General features: G+C 43.3%; 1 protein-coding gene across 1 annotated transcript in view; it reads left to right on the top strand.

Moving 5' to 3' along the window:
• HNF1B (HNF1 homeobox B) overlaps positions 1-19,705 on the top strand; it is a 294,307-nt gene that overhangs the window by 222,098 nt on the left and 52,504 nt on the right. The window lies entirely within an intron of this gene.

Here is a 19,705-nt window from a genome sequence, read left to right as displayed (position 1 = left end):
AAGATTTCTTTTTTGGGGTACATTTTTTCTCCTTCTACTATTGAGATGGATCCCGTCAAGGTTCAGGCGATTTGTGACTGGACACAACCTACATCTGTTAAGAGCCTTCAGAAGTTCTTGGGGTTTGCTAATTTTTATCGTCGGTTCATTGCTAATTTTTCCAGTATTGTTAATCCTTTGACTAATTTGACTAAAAAGGGTGCTGATGTTGCTGATTGGTCGCCTGCGGCCGTGGAGGCCTTTCAGGAACTTAAGCGCCGGTTTTCTTCTGCTCCTGTGTTGTGTCAACCAGATGTTTCACTTCCTTTTCAGGTTGAGGTTGATGCTTCCGAGATTGGAGCGGGGGCGGTTTTGTCACAGAGAAGTTCTAATGGCTCGGTGATGAAGCCATGTGCATTCTTCTCTAGAAAATTCTCGCCCGCCGAGCGCAATTATGATGTGGGTAATCGGGAGCTTTTGGCCATGAAGTGGGCATTTGAGGAGTGGCGTCATTGGCTTGAGGGTGCTAAACATCGTGTGGTGGTCTTGACTGATCACAAGAATCTCATTTACCTTGAGTCTGCCAGGCGTTTGAATCCTAGACAGGCTCGTTGGTCGTTGTTTTTTTCTCGTTTCAATTTCGTGGTTTCATACCTGCCAGGTTCAAAGAATGTGAAGGCAGATGCTCTTTCCAGGAGTTTTGTGCCTGACTCTCCTGGAGACTCTGGGCCTACTGGTATCCTTAGGGATGGGGTAATATTGTCCGCCGTATCCCCAGACTTGCGACGTGCATTGCAGGAGTTTCAGGTGGATAAACCTGATCGTTGTCCACCAGAAAGACTGTTTGTTCCGGATGATTGGACCAGTAGAATCATCTCCGAGGTCCATTCTTCTGTGTTGGCTGGTCATCCTGGAATATTTGGTACTAGAGACTTGGTGGCCAGGTCTTTTTGGTGGCCTTCCTTGTCTAGGGATGTGCGCACCTTTGTGCAGTCTTGTGAAGTGTGTGCTCGAGCTAAGCCTTGCTGTTCTCGGGCCAGTGGGTTGTTGTTATCCTTGCCCATCCCGAAGAGGCCTTGGACGCACATTTCCATGGATTTTATTTCTGATCTCCCGGTTTCACAGAAAATGTCCGTTATCTGGGTTGTGTGTGACCGCTTTTCTAAGATGGTTCATTTGGTGCCCTTGCCTAAGTTGCCTTCCTCCTCTGAGTTGGTCCCTTTATTTTTTCAGAACGTGGTTCGTTTGCATGGGATTCCGGAGAATATCGTTTCTGACAGGGGATCCCAGTTTGTGTCTAGATTTTGGCGGACGTTTTGTGCCAAGATGGGCATTGATTTGTCTTTCTCGTCTGCATTCCATCCTCAGACGAATGGCCAGACGGAGCGAACTAATCAGACCTTGGAAACTTATTTGAGGTGTTTTGTTTCTGCTGATCAAGATGACTGGGTTGCTTTTTTGCCACTGGCCGAATTTGCTCTTAATAATCGGGCTAGTTCTGCCACGTTGGTCTCTCCTTTTTTTTGTAATTCGGGGTTTCATCCTCGTTTTTCCTCTGGTCAGGTGGAGTCTTCGGATTGTCCTGGAGTGGACGTGGTGGTGGACAGGCTACATCGGATTTGGAATCAGGTGGTGGACAATTTGAAGTTATCTCAGGAGAAGACTCAGAAGTCCCCGACTTCTTGTTGGGGATTTGGTGTGGTTGTCTTCTCGTTTTGTCCCTATGAAGGTCTCTTCTCCTAAGTTCAAGCCTCGGTTCATCGGTCCTTATAGGATCTCGGAGATTCTTAACCCTGTATCTTTTCGTTTGGATCTCCCAGCATCGTTTGCTATTCATAATGTGTTCCATCGGTCGTTGTTGCGGAGGTATGAGGTGCCCGTTGTTCCTTCGGTTGAGCCTCCTGCTCCGGTGCTGGTGGAGGGAGAATTGGAGTATGTTGTTGAGAAGATCTTGGATTCTCGTGTTTCCAGACGCAAACTCCAGTATTTGGTTAAGTGGAAGGGTTATGGTCAGGAGGATAATTCCTGGGTGGTCGCCTCCGATGTTCATGCGACTGATTTGGTCCGCGCCTTCCATAGAGCTCACCCTGATCGCCCTGGGGGTTCTCGTGAGGGTTCGGTGACCCCTCCTCAAGGGGGGGGGGTACTGTTGTGGATTCTGTTTGTGGGCTCCCTCTGGTGGTTACTGCTGGTACTGGGTGACCTTGGTGGGTTGCGGCCTCTGGTTTCCACCTGTCCATCAGAGGCTGGGTGTTTCCTATTTTACCTGGCCTTTCTGTCATTCCCTTGCCGGCTATCAATGTATTCAGATGTGCTCTGTTTGGTTCCTGCCTACCTGCTCCCAGATCTTTCAGGATAAGCTAAGTGCTGATTTTCAGTTGTTTGGTTTTTTTTTGTCCAGCTTGCTTATTATGTCTCTATGCTAGCTGGTAGCTCTAGTGGACTGAGGTTCTCCCCATGTGCCATGAGTTGGCACATGGGTTCTTGTAATCTCAGGATGGTTTTTTTGATTAGGGTTTTTTGCTGACCGCTCAGACCCCTTTTGTATCGTTCTGCTTTCTAGTTTACAGCGGGCCTCTATTTGCTAAACCTATATATATCATCTCTATGTGTGTGCCTTCCTCTCATTTCACCGTCAATACATGTGGGGGGCAACTATACCTTTTGGGGTTCATTCCTCTGGAGGCAAGTGAGGTCTTTATTTTCTCTGCAGTGCTAGTTAGCTCTTAGGCTGGTGCGTGGCGTCTAGAACCAACGTAGGCACGCTCCCTGGCTATCTCTAGTTGCGTTTGTCAGGCGTAGGGCAGCGGTCAGCCCAGGTTCCATCACCCTAGAGCTCGTCCGTTATATATTTGTACTTTGCTTGTCCTTGCTATCCCTAGCCATTGGGATTCATGACACCACAGCATGAAGACAAGAAGAGGATGTCATCGTCAGAAGATGGGAGGCCCCGGACCAGACCGTGATGCCCATCGGACCGGACCGCAACGGGACCGCCCCTGGGTGAGTATAATATAACCTCTTTTTCGCATCTTTCAGGATACATCGGGGGCTTATCTACAGCATTCCAAAATGCTGTAGATAAGCCCCTGATGCCAGTGGGCTTAGCTCATCGTCGATTTTGGGGGTGACAGTTTCCCTTTAACAAAAAAGTGTGAAACAACTGAAATTATGTCTTATATTCTAGGTTCTTCAAAGTAGCCACCTTTTGCTTTGATGACTGCTTTGCACACTCTTGGCATTCTCTTGATGAGCTTCAAGAGGTAGTCACCGGGAATGGTCTTCCAACAATCTTGAAGGAGTCCCCAGAGATGCTTAGCATTTGTTGGCCCTTTTGCCGCTCCAGCTCACCCCAACCATCTCGATTGGGTTCTGGTCTGGTGACTGTGGAGGTCAGGTCATCTGGAAAAGCACCCCATCGCTCTCCTTCTTGGTCAAATAGCCCTTACACAGCCTGGAGGTGTGTTTGGGGTCTTTGTCCTGTTGAAAAATAAATGATGGTCCAACTAAACGCAAACAGGATGGAATAGCATGCCGCTGCAAGATGTTGTGGTAGCCATGCTGGTTCAGTATGCCTTTAATTTTGAATAAATCCCCAACAGTGTCACCAGCAAAGCACCCCCACACCATCACACGTCCTCCTCCATGCTTCACAGTGGGAACCAGGCATGTAGCATCCATCTGTTCACCTTTTCTGCGTCGCACAAAGACATGGTGGTTGGAACCAAAGATCTCAAATTTGGACTCATCAGACCAAAGCACAGATTTCCACTGGTCTAATGTCCATTCCTTGTGTTCTTTAGCCCAAACAAGTCTGTTCTGCTTGTTGCCTGTCCTTAGCAGTGGTTTCCTAGCAGCTATTTTACCATGAAGGAATGCTTCACAAAGTCTCCTCTTAACAGTTGTTGTAGAGATGTGTCTGCTGCTAGAACTCTGTGTGTAATAATTATAGGGGATAACACAGGAGACTCTTTGCGTGGAACAAGACAACTACAGGACACAGTTTTATAAGTGGTAAAGTCTATATTATAACATGGTGATTCAAACAGGTGCAGAGAGAAACTCAAGTCCACAACACTTGGTGCAAATATCAATTGCAGCTCAGCAGTCTATAGGAAGCTTCAGAGGAAAATGCAATCACGCAGAAAGTCTATGAAGCACAATTATTCTTGAGGATACTTGACACGAATAAATCCTTGTCTTAGTCCAAACACAGATAGATATGCTTATAAGGCAGTTCAAATAATATCTTAGCTCAACCAGGGAGGCCTGGTTAATAGTCTCAGGTTTTTGCAGAGCAGCAAACGCTTATATGTTCAGCAAATGCAGATGGAAGTAAATATGAGCAGCAGATGAAGGAGGATTACTGGAACTGGTGTATGCAGCAGGAACTCAGAGCAGAGTAGCAGGATCACCACACAGGTTCACAGGAGCAGGTAAATAGCCAGGGAGTAATCAGAGGTCAGGAGCTGGATGCAAGGCAGAATCCTCTAGCACAGACTGAAGGCTGTTGTGGAGTTTTATAGCAGGAAGACACAGTGCACATGAGACCAAAGACGCCATCTTGGAAAAGGGCAGTAATGCACAAAAGGTAAAAAATGTTCAGAGTCCTGACACTGTGTGGCATTCACCTGGTCTCTAATCTGAGCTGCTGGTGACTCGGATAAACTTATCCTCAGAAGCTGAAGTGACTCTTCGTCTTCCTTTCCTGGGGCAGTCCTCATGTGAGCCAGTTTCTTTTTGGCGCTTGATAATTTTTGCAACTGCACTTGGGGACACTTTCAAAGTTTTCCCAATTTTTCAGACTGACTGACCTTCATTTCTTAAAGTAATGATGGCCACTCGTTTTTCTTTACTTAGCTGCTTTTTTCTTGCCATAATACAAATTCTAACAGTCTATTCAGTAAGACTACCAGCTGTGTATCCACCAGACTTCTGCACAACACAGCTGATGGTCAAAACCCCATTTGTTAGGCAAGAAATCCCACTTATTAAACCTGACAGGGCACACCGGTGAAGTGAAAACAATATCCTGTGACTACCTCTTGAAGCTCATCAAGAGAATGCCAAGAGTGTGCAAAGCAGTCATCAAAGCAAAATGTGGCTACTTTGAAGAACCTAGAATATAAGACATATTTTCAGTTGTTTCACACTTTTTTGTTAAGTATATAATTCCACATGTGTTAATTCTTAGTTTTGATGCCTTCAGTGTGAATGTACAATGTTCATAGTCATGAAAATACAGAAAAATCTTTAAATGAGAAGGTGTGTCCAAACTTTTGGTCTGTACTGTATGTACATATGTATGTATATCTATATATAGTCAGCATGAATTTTAGAAGAAATGCCATTGACCTTGAAATGCTTTACATTAATACAAAAGTAACATTTTACTATGGTATTCACTGCACTGTCATGTCACTTCATTCTGATACTGAAAAATCTTATCCTTTTATTGGGGTAATAACTGCTTTGAAACCACTGCTGAATGGGCTGGGTTGGTTGCAATAAACAGGTTTATGATGGACATAAAAGCCACACTTTATAACTTTTTGTGACATAACTCTCAAGGAGCATGAATGTCAAAATTCTTAAAGGGCTATGCCATTTAAGAGCAAGTAAAAGGTTACATGTCTCTCACACGTCTGATATTCCTTCAGTATAGCTAAAGTATGTTGTTCCATAGCTCTGTATGATTAGTAATGTTAAAGATAGAAGCCAAAATTTGATTGGAAGTGTGTTCTTATTTTGACAGATGTCAGTATGGCTTTGCAGATGGTTTCTCAACTACCTTCCCCACCCCCATCACAGACTTCTTATCTTTATTGACTTACTGATAAAGACACACTTGGTTGCCAGGCACTGCTGACCAATGGTGGGATCACTTAATACAATTACAGCATTTTTGTAAAGTAAAGAAAGGAAATAAACTGACCATATACATTAAAGTTGTAAAGTTGTTCAAAATGAACATTATCGACCACTCAAGGTACCTTCACACTAAGCGACGCTGCAGCGATACAGACAACGATGCTGATCGCTGCAGCGTCGCTGTTTGGTTGCTGGAGAGCTGTCACACAGACCACTCTCCAGCGACCAACGATGCCGAGGTCCCTGGGTAACCAGGGTAAACATCGGTTTGCTAAGCGCAGGGCCGCGCTTAGTAACCCGATGTTTACCCTGGTTACCAGTGTAAAATGTAAAAAAAACAAACAGTACATACTCACCTTCGCGTCCCCCGGCGTCCGCTTCCTGCACTGACTGAGCGCCGGCCCTAACAGCAGAGCGGTGACGTCACCGCTGTGCTGTGCTTTCACTTTAGGGCCGGCGCTCAGTGCAGGAAGCTGACGGCGGGGGACGCGAATGTGAGTATGTACTGTTTGTTTTTTTACATTTTACACTGGTAACCAGGGTAAACATCGGGTTACTAAGCGCGGCCCTGCGCTTAGTAACCCGATATTTACCCTGGTTACCATTGTAAAACATCGCTGGTATCGTTGCTTTTGCTGTCAGACACAACGATACATGGCGATCTGATGACCAAATAAAGTTCTGAACTTTAATCAACGACCAGCGATATCACAGCAGGATCCTGATCGCTGCTGCGTGTCAAACACAACGATATCGCTAGCCAGGACGCTGCAACATCACGGATCACTAGCGATATCATTTAGTGTGAAGGTACCTTCACTCATACTGTGAAATTTAAGAACAGATCAATATTTTAGCTATCTTTTGAAGGATCACCATTATATGAAAGAAGATGGCTATGTTAAAAATGTTAATTTGTTAGTCGTTACTTAGTCAAAACTGATTTTTCCATGTAAGACAGTTCCCAGAACTCCTCATACTCATCTACTTGAGCGGCTGCTGGCTTCCTCTTCCAGTGCACTGTGTTACATAAGCAGCTGCTGATTGGCTGCAGCTACTGACTGTCTACAGTGTTGACATTGTGTCTGAGATGAAAAATAATGCTGCAGCAATCACGTCATGCTGCTCACTGAAAGAGGAAATCTGAGGGGAACGCTGGTGTGGCTTTAGCTATGCTCTGTGGTGCGGTGGTGTCGGGCTCTGTGGTGTGGCGGCAGTGGGGCTCTGTGCTGCATGGTGGGCTCTGCCAGCATTTTGTCAAAGCCCGGAAGCCACCGCAGTTTTGTTGCTGCGATGCTGTGGCCTCCGGAAAGATGGCTGCCGGGGGCGGTGCATGCTCAGATTGAAATCTCGTCAATGAGATCTCGTCCTGAGATCTCGGGATGAGATCTGAATCTGAGCATGTGCCACCTCCGGTGGCCATCTTTCCAGAGGTCACCGGCGGCCGTCTTTCCGGAGGCCTCCGCGTCCCAGCAAAGGAGCTGCGAGGGCTTCCGGGCTTTGACGAAGAACTAAGAGCCGCTGCTGCCCCAGCACAGAGCCCCAACACCACTGCCCCACAGAGCCCCACTGCCCCACAGAGACCCACAGGCCACTGCAGCCCCACAGAGCACTGCAGCCCCACAGGCCACCGAAGCCCCACATAGCCCCACAGAGCACCGCAGCCCCACAGGCCACCGCAGCACCACAGTTCACCGCAGCCCCACAGAGCAGCAGCACCACCACACCAGCCTGGGATGGGATTTCCCGGAGGCCACGACAACAGCCTGGACCACCGAACAACTTCTATGACTACTCCACCAGTGCCAAAACCCCTCCCCGGTAAGCTGACTGTAAGGCGAACCCCCATTTGACATATTTCCCCCCCCCCCCCCCCTATTTTCCTTCTGAAAATTTGGGGTGCGTCTTATGTTCCGGTGCGTCTTATAGTCCAAAAAATACTGTAAGTGTGACCATTTTCATTATTTATTATTATTATTATTATTATTAATAATAGTTTTTAAAGCACCAATAAATCCATGGTGCTGTACTTGTAACGAAGGTTTACACACAAAATACATATAGAAAAAACAGTGAACTAACAGTGACAGACTGGAGCAGAAGGGGAGAGGACTTCTCAAGTTTACAATCTACAGGGTTTGTGGAAGGAGTCAGTAGGACGTAAGGTTGCAGCAGCTCCATTGGTAGTAATGTGGCAGTGGGATTCTTGTTTTTGGACTTTTTTTGAGGAGTAGAGTTTGCAGGTTGTGTCTGAAGGTTTAAAGTGTGGAAGACATCTGGACATGCTGAGGCACTAAATTCCAGAGGATGGTGGATTCTAGGGAAAAATCGTGGAGATGGTTGGGTGAGGAAAATACAGGAATGGAGTAATGAAACATCTGGTGAGGATTAGATGTTACGTGTATGAAGGTATTGGGAGATCAGATTGGAGAAGTGTGAAGGAGACACGTTATGGAGGCCCTTGTAAGTCTTTGTTATCAATTTAAACTGGATTCACTGAGGAATTGAAACCATTGAATAAATTAGCAGAGGTAAATGAGTAGGGAGGGGAGAGGTTAATTGGGCAGCAGAGTTAAGGCAGGACTGAATGGGTGCAAAAGTGTTAGGACGGATGTCACAGAGAAGGATATTGCAATTGTCGGAAGAGAGTGCATATACTAACATTTTAGTTGATTCATGATTGAGGAAAGAACACATTGTGGAAATATTTTTGAACTGGAGGCAGTAGGAGGTAGTAATGGCTTAGATATGTTCTTTGAAGGACAGCAGAGTCGAGGTTTACGATGAAGCAGCAGACATGTGAAATGGGAAAGTGTAATGTTCGTTTATTGTCATTCATTAGATATACAGTATGTGAGACAACATATACTAAACACTTTCTCCATCCAAGGCGGAGAATAAACTGAGGAATCCACAAGATAATAAAAATGTACAAAATTTATTACAAGGAATTAAATACAAAATGTGTATAACCACAGATACAAACAAAACAGAGGAATCCAAATTAAAATAAAGCGGCAAATGGGCGAAGATGTAAATACAGACACTTCATAGCATCTAATATATAGAAAAAATGCCAGTATAATTATGACCTTCTTTATTCCAGAATATAGCAAATGCAATTCTGCTGTAACCCTACAATGACATAGGGAACATGTGACCTAACAGCAACATGCATTTATATAAAATGAATGAAGGGATAAATAACTCAGGCCAAAGAAGTCTGACATAAAAAGAGTTTTAAAGTATGTGAGACAACCAAGCTTTAAAGTTTATGGACCCTCTTGATTGTTAAGAGTAAAACATTTCTTTGGAGAGTTAATCTGCTGTCCTCATTTAAGCGTTTTTTTTTTGTAACTTGTTGATCGATGAGTAAAACTTGTTTATTGATGAGGGTTTGACTACTAGTATGTGCACCGATCACATTCCACTTAGAATGGAAAGACAGTGCACATGCTTGACCTATGCTTCATTAGTTCCCTTTGTGTCTGCCAAGTGCTGCACAATTTCCAGGAAGTCCCATAATATTGAATGAATAGAAAGGCGGTTGGAACTTCAATCTGCAACATTTTTAAACGGGGACAAAAGTTCCCAGTCTAAGATAAAATATCCCTGATCTACAGATCAGTGCTGGTCCCAGCGGTGGGACAGCCACTAGTCAGCAAGTTATGACCTCTTTTGGATAAGTCATGTCTTGCTTTAACTAAACATCCCACTTAAATAGCTTGAGATTGATTGTTAATATGTTTTTTAAGACGATTTTAGGTGCCTATTCTGCCTAAAGTTTGGCCTTTTGACTATTGCACAAAATGTGTTTGGCCATATACATTGCTCAAAAGAATAAAGGGAACACTCCTGCTGTTGTGCAAATGGAACAGACGACAGGTAGAAATGATAGGCAATTAGCAAGACAACCCCTATAAAGGAGTGGTTCTGCAGGGGGTGACCACCGACCATGTCCCTGTCCTCATTCTTTTTGGCTGTTGCTTTGGTCACTTTTGCATTTTATAATTGCTCTCACCCCCTAGAGGTACTGTACTAGCATGAGGCAGTGTCTAGAACCTACAGACATTGCTCAGGTAGTGCAGCTCATCCAGGATGGCACATCAATACAAGTTGTGGCAAGAAGGGTAGCTGTGTCTGTCATCACAGTGTCCAGAGCATAGAGCAGATACCAAGAGACAAGTCAGGAGACATGTAGGGCTGTAATAGGACAATGAGGACAACAACCCAGCAGCAGGACCGCTACCTCCTCCATTGTGCAAGGAGGAGCAGTGCCAGACCCCTGCAAAATGACTCCCAGTAGGCCACTAACATCCATGTGTCTGCTTAAACTGTCAGAAAAAGACCACATGAGGGTGGTATGAGAGCACGATGGCCACAAGTGGGTGCAGGGCGATTAGAATTTGTAGAGAACACCAAGAATGGCAGATTCTACATTGGTGCCCTGTGCTATTCATGGATTGCATTGCAGGTTAACACTGAGCACATGCGACAGGCATGAGAGTCTGGAGACTCTGTGGAGAATATTCTGCCTGCAACATCCTCCAGCATGACTGGTTTGGCAGTGGATCAGTAACAGTGTGGGGAGGCATTTCTTTGGAGGGCCGCATAGCCCTCCAAGTGCTAGCCAGAGCTAGCCTGACTGCTATTAGGTACCGGGATAAGATCTCAGACCCATTGTGAGACCATAAGCAGGGGCAGTGGGCCCTGGGTTCCTTCTGATGCATGACAATGCTAGGCCTCATGTGGCTGAAGTGTTTCAGCCTGCATAATGAAGGCATTGATGCTATGGACTGCCCTGCCCATTCCCCAGACTTGAACCCAATTGAGCATATCTGGGACATCATGTCTTGTTCCATGCACCAATGCTACATTGCACCACGGACTGTCCAAGAGTTGACTGATGCTTTAATCCAGCTCTGGGAGGAGATCCCTTAGGAGAACATATGCCGCCTCCTCAGGAGCATGCCCAGGTTTAGTAGGGAGGTCATAGAGGCACGTGGAGGCCATATGCACTACTGAGCTTCATTTCCTTGTCTTGAGGCATTTCCACTGAAGTTGGATCAGCCTGTAATTTGATTTACACTTTGATTTTGAGTATCATTCCAGATCCAGACCTCCATAGGATATTCATTTTGATTCACATTTATCATTTTTATGTTTTATTGTTCTCAACTCATTCCACTATTTAATGAATAAAGATTTGCAACTGGAATATTTCATTCTGTGATACCTAGGATGTGGTATTTTAGTGTTCCATTTATTTTTTTGAGCAGTGTATATAGCGTTTTGAAAAATGGTTATAAATACATTGTCTGATTTCTGATATGATCGACTTTGTTAACATCTATACAGAGTTACTTGTCTAAACAAATAATAATAATTATTATTATTATTATTAAAAATAAAAAATAATACTATGCATATATTACTGGAATGCTGTCCTAGGTACTTTCAGTTGTACCCAATAAAGACTGAATAAGGACCAAACGCCGTAAATTTGCAACAATTGTCCTTTGTCTTTAAACCATTGTAAATTTACAACACAGGTTTAAAGCTCCTGCATGTAGGAGTAGGTCCAGTCCCTGACTTCTTCTACGTAATTGCTTAGTGAGCATTATGCAGTGAATAGAGGCATAAGTGCTAATGCTTCTGTAAGACCTTACAATGACATGATCTCCAGATCAGGCATAGCATATCTGAGCATATGTACTGGTTCTTAACATGCTCGGATCAGCTCTGCCGACTGACTTCTGTTAATGTTTCAATGTAGCTGAGGCTTTTATAAATGCCCCATGAAAAAAGAGCAATAAAAAATGTTTGTTCAACAAAGATCTATTATGGAAAAAAATCAGATTTTTTTCAATTAACATACATTTTATTATATTCATAAAACAAAAACCCTATACATGTTAGGTATCCACATTGACCATAATAACCTGGAGAGATTATGAAACAAGTTATTTGTCATGAAACATGAACAGTAGAAATTGCAAGCAAAAAAACATCCAAAAATAACTTTTTTTTAATACTTGTGTTGCATAAAAAGGATATAAAAATTACACTGTAAATTATATGTACCCCAAAGCAACGCTAAAAATATAATAGTTTGTCCTGCAAATAAGGACTCACACAGTGCGCGCTGTTTCAGTGTTAGAAACAATCTCTTGCCCACTCTTGTCACTTGCACCTAAAGAACATTTCCAGAATCCGCCCTTTTCTCACCATGGAAACAACTAAAACCTTCACTGTTGCCCTGATCCACTCCCACCTTGACTACTGTAATTCTCTGTTAATTTGCTCCCCCTATCATTTGACTTTCCCCCCTGCAATCCATCCTTAATGCAGCAGCCAGGGTCATTTGTCTGGCTAATTGGTACTCGGATGCCTCTGCTCTGTGCCAGTCATTGCACTGGCTGCCCATACATTATAGGATTCATTTTAAACTGCTTGTTCTCACCCACAAAGCTCTCCACAGTGCGGCACCCCCTACATCTCCTCCCTCATTTCTGTTTATCAGCCTAACCACTCGTTACTCTCTGCAAGCAAATTTTGACTAACATCTGCTCTAGTTTGTACCTCCCACTCCCGGCACCAAGGCTTCTCTGAGTTGCACCAATCCTCTGGAATGCTCTTCCCCAAGAAATTAGGACTAACCACAACTTATACTGTTTTAGGCGCTTCCTAAAAACACATCTGTTTAGGGCAGCTTATCATGTTCCCTAATCCAACTCCTTTTATACATAGCCCATTCACTACTTCTCTTAACATAACTCTTCATCCAACAGCACAACACTCAAAAGCACTACAAATACTGGCTGATGACTAACCCAGGCAGCCTTTATCTACCCCCCATTCCCTCAAGATGGCTAGACCATCATTGTAAATAAGCACCTGTACTTTGTGTCTCCCCCACCTCATTGTAGATTGTAAGATCTTAAGGTACCGTCACATTAAGCGACGCTGCAGCGATAGCGACAACGATGCCGGTCGCTGCAGCGTCGCTGTTTGATCGCTGGAGAGCTGTCACACAGACCGCTCTCCAGCGACCAACTATGCCGAGGTCCCCGGGTAACCAGGGTAAACATCGGGTTGCTAAGCGCAGGGCCGCGCTTAGTAACCCGATGTTTACCCTGGTTACCAGCGTAAAAGTAAAAAAAACAAACAGTACATACTCACCCAGCGTCATACCTCCCCCAGCTTCTGCTTCCTGACACTGACTGAGCTCCGGCCCTAACAGCACAGCGGCTTTCACTTTCACTTTAGGGCCGGCGCTCAGTCAGTGTCAGGAAGCAGACGCTGGGGGAGGTATGACGCTGGGTGAGCATGTACTGTTTGTTTTTTTTACTTTTACGCTGGTAACCAGGGTAAACATCGGGTTACTAAGCGCGGCCCTGCGCTTGGTAACCCGATGTTTACCCTGGTTACCAGTGTAAAACATCGCTGGTATCGTTGCTTTTGGTGTCAAACACAACGATACACAGCGATCGGACGACCAAATAAAGTTCTGGACTTTATTCAGCGACCAGCGACATCACAGCAGGATCCTGATCGCTGCTGCCTGTCAAACTAAACGATATCGCTAGCGAGGACGCTGCAACGTCACGGATCGCTAGCGATGTCGTTTAGTGTGACGGTACCTTTACAAGCAGGGTTGTCATTATTTTTGCTTTAATTATTGTATTACCTGTTGTGTGTGAACTGTTGAATTGTAAAGCACTGCGGAATATGTTGGCGCTATATAAATTAAGATTATTATTATTATTATTATACAAACAAGTCAATAAAAAATACTAAAGTTATGACTGCTGCAAAGAGGAAAGGCAAAAACTATAGTAACAGGAGAAAAGAAAGCCACTGTGATATATGCACACCACCAAATATAAAGTAAATCAAACAAGCTTTATTGATAACATATAAAAACACTTAAAAACATGTGAACAAAACTCCCTCCGTGTATATGCTCCCAAAACTACTCAGTACACCACACACCTTCCATATAACAATGGAGAACATATATCCAATATAGCACTTGGTCAATAGTGTGTACACATTTTTATAATCACTGGCAAATCTGCCATACAATGCCCAGAAACACAATGATAAGATACTATAAGACTGCCACATGAAAACCCCGGACTATAATAGTCCCCCAAAGGTACACATATGTGGAGCACAAGATACTATAGCAAATAGTGGCTCCAAATGGAAAGGGAGGAAAAGATTTCACCCTCCAAGCACACTGGTCACCTGTGCTGAAGATGAAGAGGGATCATGCAGCGGTCACCAGAAAAAATGCTGATCAAAATGTAGGGCTTGCAGACATCCTGAAATTAGCCAGGACCGAGCACCCAGGGAGCATGGAGTAACGGAGGGAGAGCCCAACGCGTGTTGCTGTTAAACACAGCTTCGTCAGTGGAAGTAGGTAGGTAGTAGGAAAGGCAAAAACTAAAGAAGCCTGATCTCTAATGGGTTAACAGTGGTCTCAAGGCTTCTGCTTCATTGAATGTTAGCAGTGAGGGTACGTGTCCACGTTCAGGATGGCCATCGGGTTTGAAGGAGCGGCACACTCACTCCACCCAAAGCTCCGCCCCTTCTGGAGACGCGATGATGCCGGATGTGTTCATTGCACACATCCGGAATCATCGTACCCCACACATAGGGCCCTGTGTTATACCTTGCGGCGGTGCAGCATCGCCGCAAGGTAAACGGACATGCTGCGATCTAAAAAGACGTGCCACATGTCCGGAATCGCAGGGCCGCCGGATGCGTGTTACCACGCATAGTGGAGATGGGATTTCATTAAATCCCCTCCACTATGCTGTAACATCTGGACGCTGCGTGTTTGACACTGCGTCTCTATGCAGCGTCAAACACGCAGCGTTTCCTGAACGTGGAAACATACCCTGATAATGCTACTTGGCTGTCTACTGTAGGATAGAATAGGTTAGGATTTTACAACCATTTACCGTATATGACTGATATCTTTACGGTAAAGGAAAGCAGCCATCTTTGTTATTAGGGCCTAATTACATATGAGAGCTACAATGTCAAGACCTACCTTAACATCTGCTTCCACAGGTTTTTACAAACTCCGAATAGGCTTGTTTTAAATTTACCGTACAAAACCAGCTATTGTTATACTAAGCATATAGTTATTAAAACTGTTACAAACAAAGCTTTACTATTGCTCATAATAAAAAAAAGAAACATGTTCTTGTTGACTTTCTAGTATTTTATTATTATTATTTTTTTAATGTTTAAAAGTTTATTTTAAAAGTGGCTATATTGTCTCTCTCATGTTTTGGAGGCAGAGATTTTCCCACTTTCACAAACTGAAAGTGACTTTAGTTTTATTGTTTGCCTTTCCTGGTGAACACTGGGGTAATACAGAAAGGTTGAACTCCATGGACTTGAGTTTTTCAAGCTCAATAACTATTCAGCTATGCATGAGGTTAAAATTACAGCACAAGGAATGTCTGTGTAACATTGCTTGGGTTAATTAATGTTTACACTGTTACAAGCTCTGGCAATTCTATGGTCTACTAACTTTTATAAAAGACTACTTTTAGCAGAAAGAAATAATCTTATTTTATACTCAGTTGACTAACTTCACAAGATATGATACATAAAACAATGTTCTATCAATCACTTATCTATCTGTCTATCTCTCATATCTATCTATCTATCTATCTATCTATCTATCTATCTATCTATCTATCTATCTATCTCTTATCTATCTATCTCTCATATCTATCTATTATATTTATCCCATATCTATCTATCTATCTATCTATCTATCTATCTATCTATCTATCTATCTCTCATCTATCTATCTCTTATCTATCATATTTATCCGATATCTATCTATCTATCTATCTATCTATCTATCTATCTATCTATCTATCTACCTATCTATCTATCTGTGATTACAGTGGTGACCATTGGATTGCTGGTTGGGAGAGCTTTGCATGCGTTGTAAGGTAGTGTTTGATGCTGTTCCAATTTTTCATCTATCATAGTTACATAGTTACATAGTTACATAGTTATTAAGGTTGAAGGAAGACTGTAAGTCCATCTAGTTCAACCCATAGCCTAACCTAACATGCCCTAACATGTTGATCCAGAGGAAGGCAAAAAAAACCCATGTGGCAAAGAGTAACTCCACCATGGGGAAAAAAATTCCTTACCGACTCCACATACGGCAATCAGACTAGTTCCCTGGATCAACGCCTTATCAAGGAATCTAGTGTATATACCCTGTAACATTATACTTTTCCAGAAAGGCATCCAGTCCCCTCTTAAATTTAATTAATGAATCACTCATTACAACATCATACGGCAGAGAGTTCCATAGTCTCACTGCTCTTACAGTAAAGAATCCGCGTCTGTTATTATGCTTAAACCTTCTTTCCTCCAGACGTAGAGGATGCCCCCTTGTCCCTGTCTCAGGTCTATGATTAAAAAGATCATCAGAAAGGTCTTTGTACTGTCCCCTCATATATTTATACATTAAAATAAGATCACCCCTTAGTCTTCGTTTTTCCAAACTAAATAGCCCCAAGTGTAATAACCTATCTTGGTATTGCAGACCCCCCAGTCCTCTAATAACCTTGGTCGCTCTTCTCTGCACCCGCTCCAGTTCAGCTATGTCTTTCTTATACACCGGAGACCAGAACTGTGCACAGTATTCTAAGTGTGGTCGAACTAGTGACTTGTATAGAGGTAAAATGATGTTCTCCTCATGAGCGTCTATGCCTCTTTTAATACATCCCATTATTTTATTTGCCTTTGTAGCAGCTGCCTGACACTGGCCACTGAATATGAGTTTGTCATCCACCCATATACCCAGGTCTTTTTCATTGACGGTTTTGCCCAGAGTTTTAGAATTAAGCACATAGTTATACATCTTATTACTTCTACCCAAGTGCATGACCTTACATTTATCCCCATTAAAGCTCATTTGCCATTTATCAGCCCAAGCTTCTAGTTTAGATAAATCATCCTGTAATATAAAATTGTCCTCCCCTGTATTGATTACCCTGCAGAGTTTAGTGTCATCTGCAAATATTGAAATTCTACTGAATGCCCCCTACAAGGTCATTAATAAATATGTTAAAAAGAAGAGGGCCCAATACTGACCCCTGTGGTACCCCACTGCTAACCGCAACCCAGTCCGAGTGTGCTCCATTAATAACCACCCTTTGTTTCCTATCCCTGAGCCAGCTCTCAACCCACTTACACATATTTTCCCCTATCCCCATTACTCTCATTTTATGTAACAACCTTTTGTGTGGCACCGTATCAAAAGCTTTGGAAAAGTCCATATACACTACGTCCACTGGGTTCCCTTGGTCCAGTCCGGAACTTACCTCTTCATAGAAGCTGATCAAATTAGTCTGACATGAACGGTCCCTAGTAAACCCGTGCTGATGCTGGGTCATAAGGTTATTCCTCTTCAGATACTCAGTATAGTATCCCTTAGAATGCCCTCCAGGATTTTACCCACAGTAGAGGTTAAGCTTACTGGCCTATAATTACCGAGTTCAGTTTTTGCCCCTTTTTTGAATATTGGCACCACATTTGCTATACGCCAGTCCTGTGGTACAGACCCTGTTATTATGGAGTCTTTAAAGATTAAAAATAATGGTCTATCAATGACTGTACTTAGTTCCTGCAGTACTCGGGGGTGTATCCCATCCGGGCCCGGAGATTTGTAAATTTTAGTTATTTTTAGACGCCGCTGTACTTCCTGCTCGCAGGTGACATTTAATGGGGAATTTTTATCACTAGTCATTTTGTCTGCGATGGGATTTTCTTTTGTAAATACTGATGAAAAAAAGTCATTTAGCATATTGGCTTTTTCCTCATCCTCATCCACCATTTCACCCAGACTATTTTTAAGAGGGCCAACACTGTCATTTTTTAGTTTCTTACTATTTATATAGTTAAAGAATATTTTGGGATTATTTTTACTCTCTCTGGCAATGAGTCTCTCTGTCTCAATCTTTGCTGCCTTGATTTGCTTTTTACAGAATTTATTTAATTTTCTGTATTTATTTAATGCCTCCTCACTACCTACTTCCTTTAATTCTCTAAATGCTTTCTTTTTGTCCCTTATTGCGCCCCTTACAGCTCTATTTAGCCATATTGGTTTCCTCCTATTTCTAGTATGTTTATTCCCATACGGTATATACTGTGCACAGGTCCTATCCAGGATGCTAATAAACGTCTCCCATTTTCTTTGTGTATTTTTGTGTCTCAGGATATCGTCCCAGTTAATTGCACCAAGATCCTCTCTCATCCGTTGGAAATTTGCCCTCCTGAAGTTTAGTGTCCTTGTCACCCCCCTACTACCCATCTTATTAAAGGTTACATGAAAACTTATTATTTTGTGATCACTATTCCCCAAGTGACCCCCAACCCTTATATTTGATATGCGGTCTGGCCTGTTGGTTAATATTAGGTCTAGCAGTGCCCCCCTCCTTGTTGGGTCCTGAACCAGTTGTGAAAGGTAATTGTCTCTCATAGTTGTCAAAAAACGATTACCTTTGCTGGAACTGCAGGTTTCTGTTCCCCAATCTATTTCAGGGTAGTTGAAGTCCCCCATAATAATGACTTCTCCTTGAGTCGCAGCTTCATCTATTTGCTTTACGAGGCTATTCTCCATTGCTTCCATTATTTTTGGAGATTTATAACAAATCCCTATCAGTAATTTATTATTTTTTCCCCCTCCCCTTATCTCCACCCACAGGGACTCTACATTTTCATTAAATTCACCTATATTATCACGCAGGATGGGTTTTAAGGAAGATTTTACATATAGACACACCCCTCCCCCTCGCTTATCTGTACGGTCATTTCTGAACAGGCTATAGCCCTGCAAGTTAACAGCCCAGTCATGGCTCTCATCCAGCCATGTCTCAGATATCCCCACCATGTCATAATTATGCTCCAACAACATTAGTTCTAATTCATCCATTTTGTTGGCGAGGCTTCTGGCATTAGTATACATGCACTTGATGTTACTCTCTGTACCTCTATTCTTTCTTAAATTACTAACTGTTCTAACCCCACCCCCCATGCCACCGCCACCCCCAACTTCCTTATTTGTGCCCAGGTCTCTATCTGCACTATCTTCCCCTCCTATAAAATGAATACCCTCCCCCCCAATCCCTAGTTTAAACACTCCTCCAACCTTCTAACCATTTTCTCCCCCAGCACAGCTGCCCCTTCCCCATTGAGTTGCAGCCCGTCCCTAGCGTAGAGCCTGTAGCCAACTGAGAAGTCGGCCCAGTTCTGCAGGAACCCAAACCCCTCCTTCCTACATCAATTCTTGAGCCACTTATTAACCTCCCTAATCTCCCGTTGCCTCTCTGGCGTGGCACGTGGTACAGGCAGTATTTCGGAAAATACCACGTTGGAGGAGATTATTAAGATTTCATATGAATTTGACAAAAATAAACACCATGTTACATTAGACAGTGTTTCTTAAGTGTAACCTGTCAATTGCTCAAAAAATGCAGTCAAAACTTTGCAAAAATATACTTGCAATTTCTTGATTTTTCCACATTTTACATTTTCCATTTTGCACTGTGCCACTCCATTGCAGAAATATTAACATTTATTTATTCTGGAATGCTGCATGTGAAATCTCTGGTTGCAATGCAATTGGGCATTCCTTCAGAGCTTTCTCAGGGGGATTTAGCTTCAACCTCCACCCCCTAGATACTGCCAATCACTGCTCCGCAGCTAATGTATCAGTCTATCAACTGCTGAGCTGTGATTGGCAGTGTTCGCAGGGAGAGGTGAAAGAACCCCACCCCCTTTCCCCCAGTGAAGACGCTGAAGA

This window comes from Ranitomeya variabilis, chromosome 3 (assembly GCF_051348905.1).
Source record: "Ranitomeya variabilis isolate aRanVar5 chromosome 3, aRanVar5.hap1, whole genome shotgun sequence".
Classification (NCBI taxonomy): Eukaryota; Metazoa; Chordata; class Amphibia; order Anura; family Dendrobatidae; genus Ranitomeya; species Ranitomeya variabilis.
The sequence above is the reverse complement of the archived record's forward strand: the minus strand, read 5'-3'. Positions and strand labels throughout refer to the sequence as shown.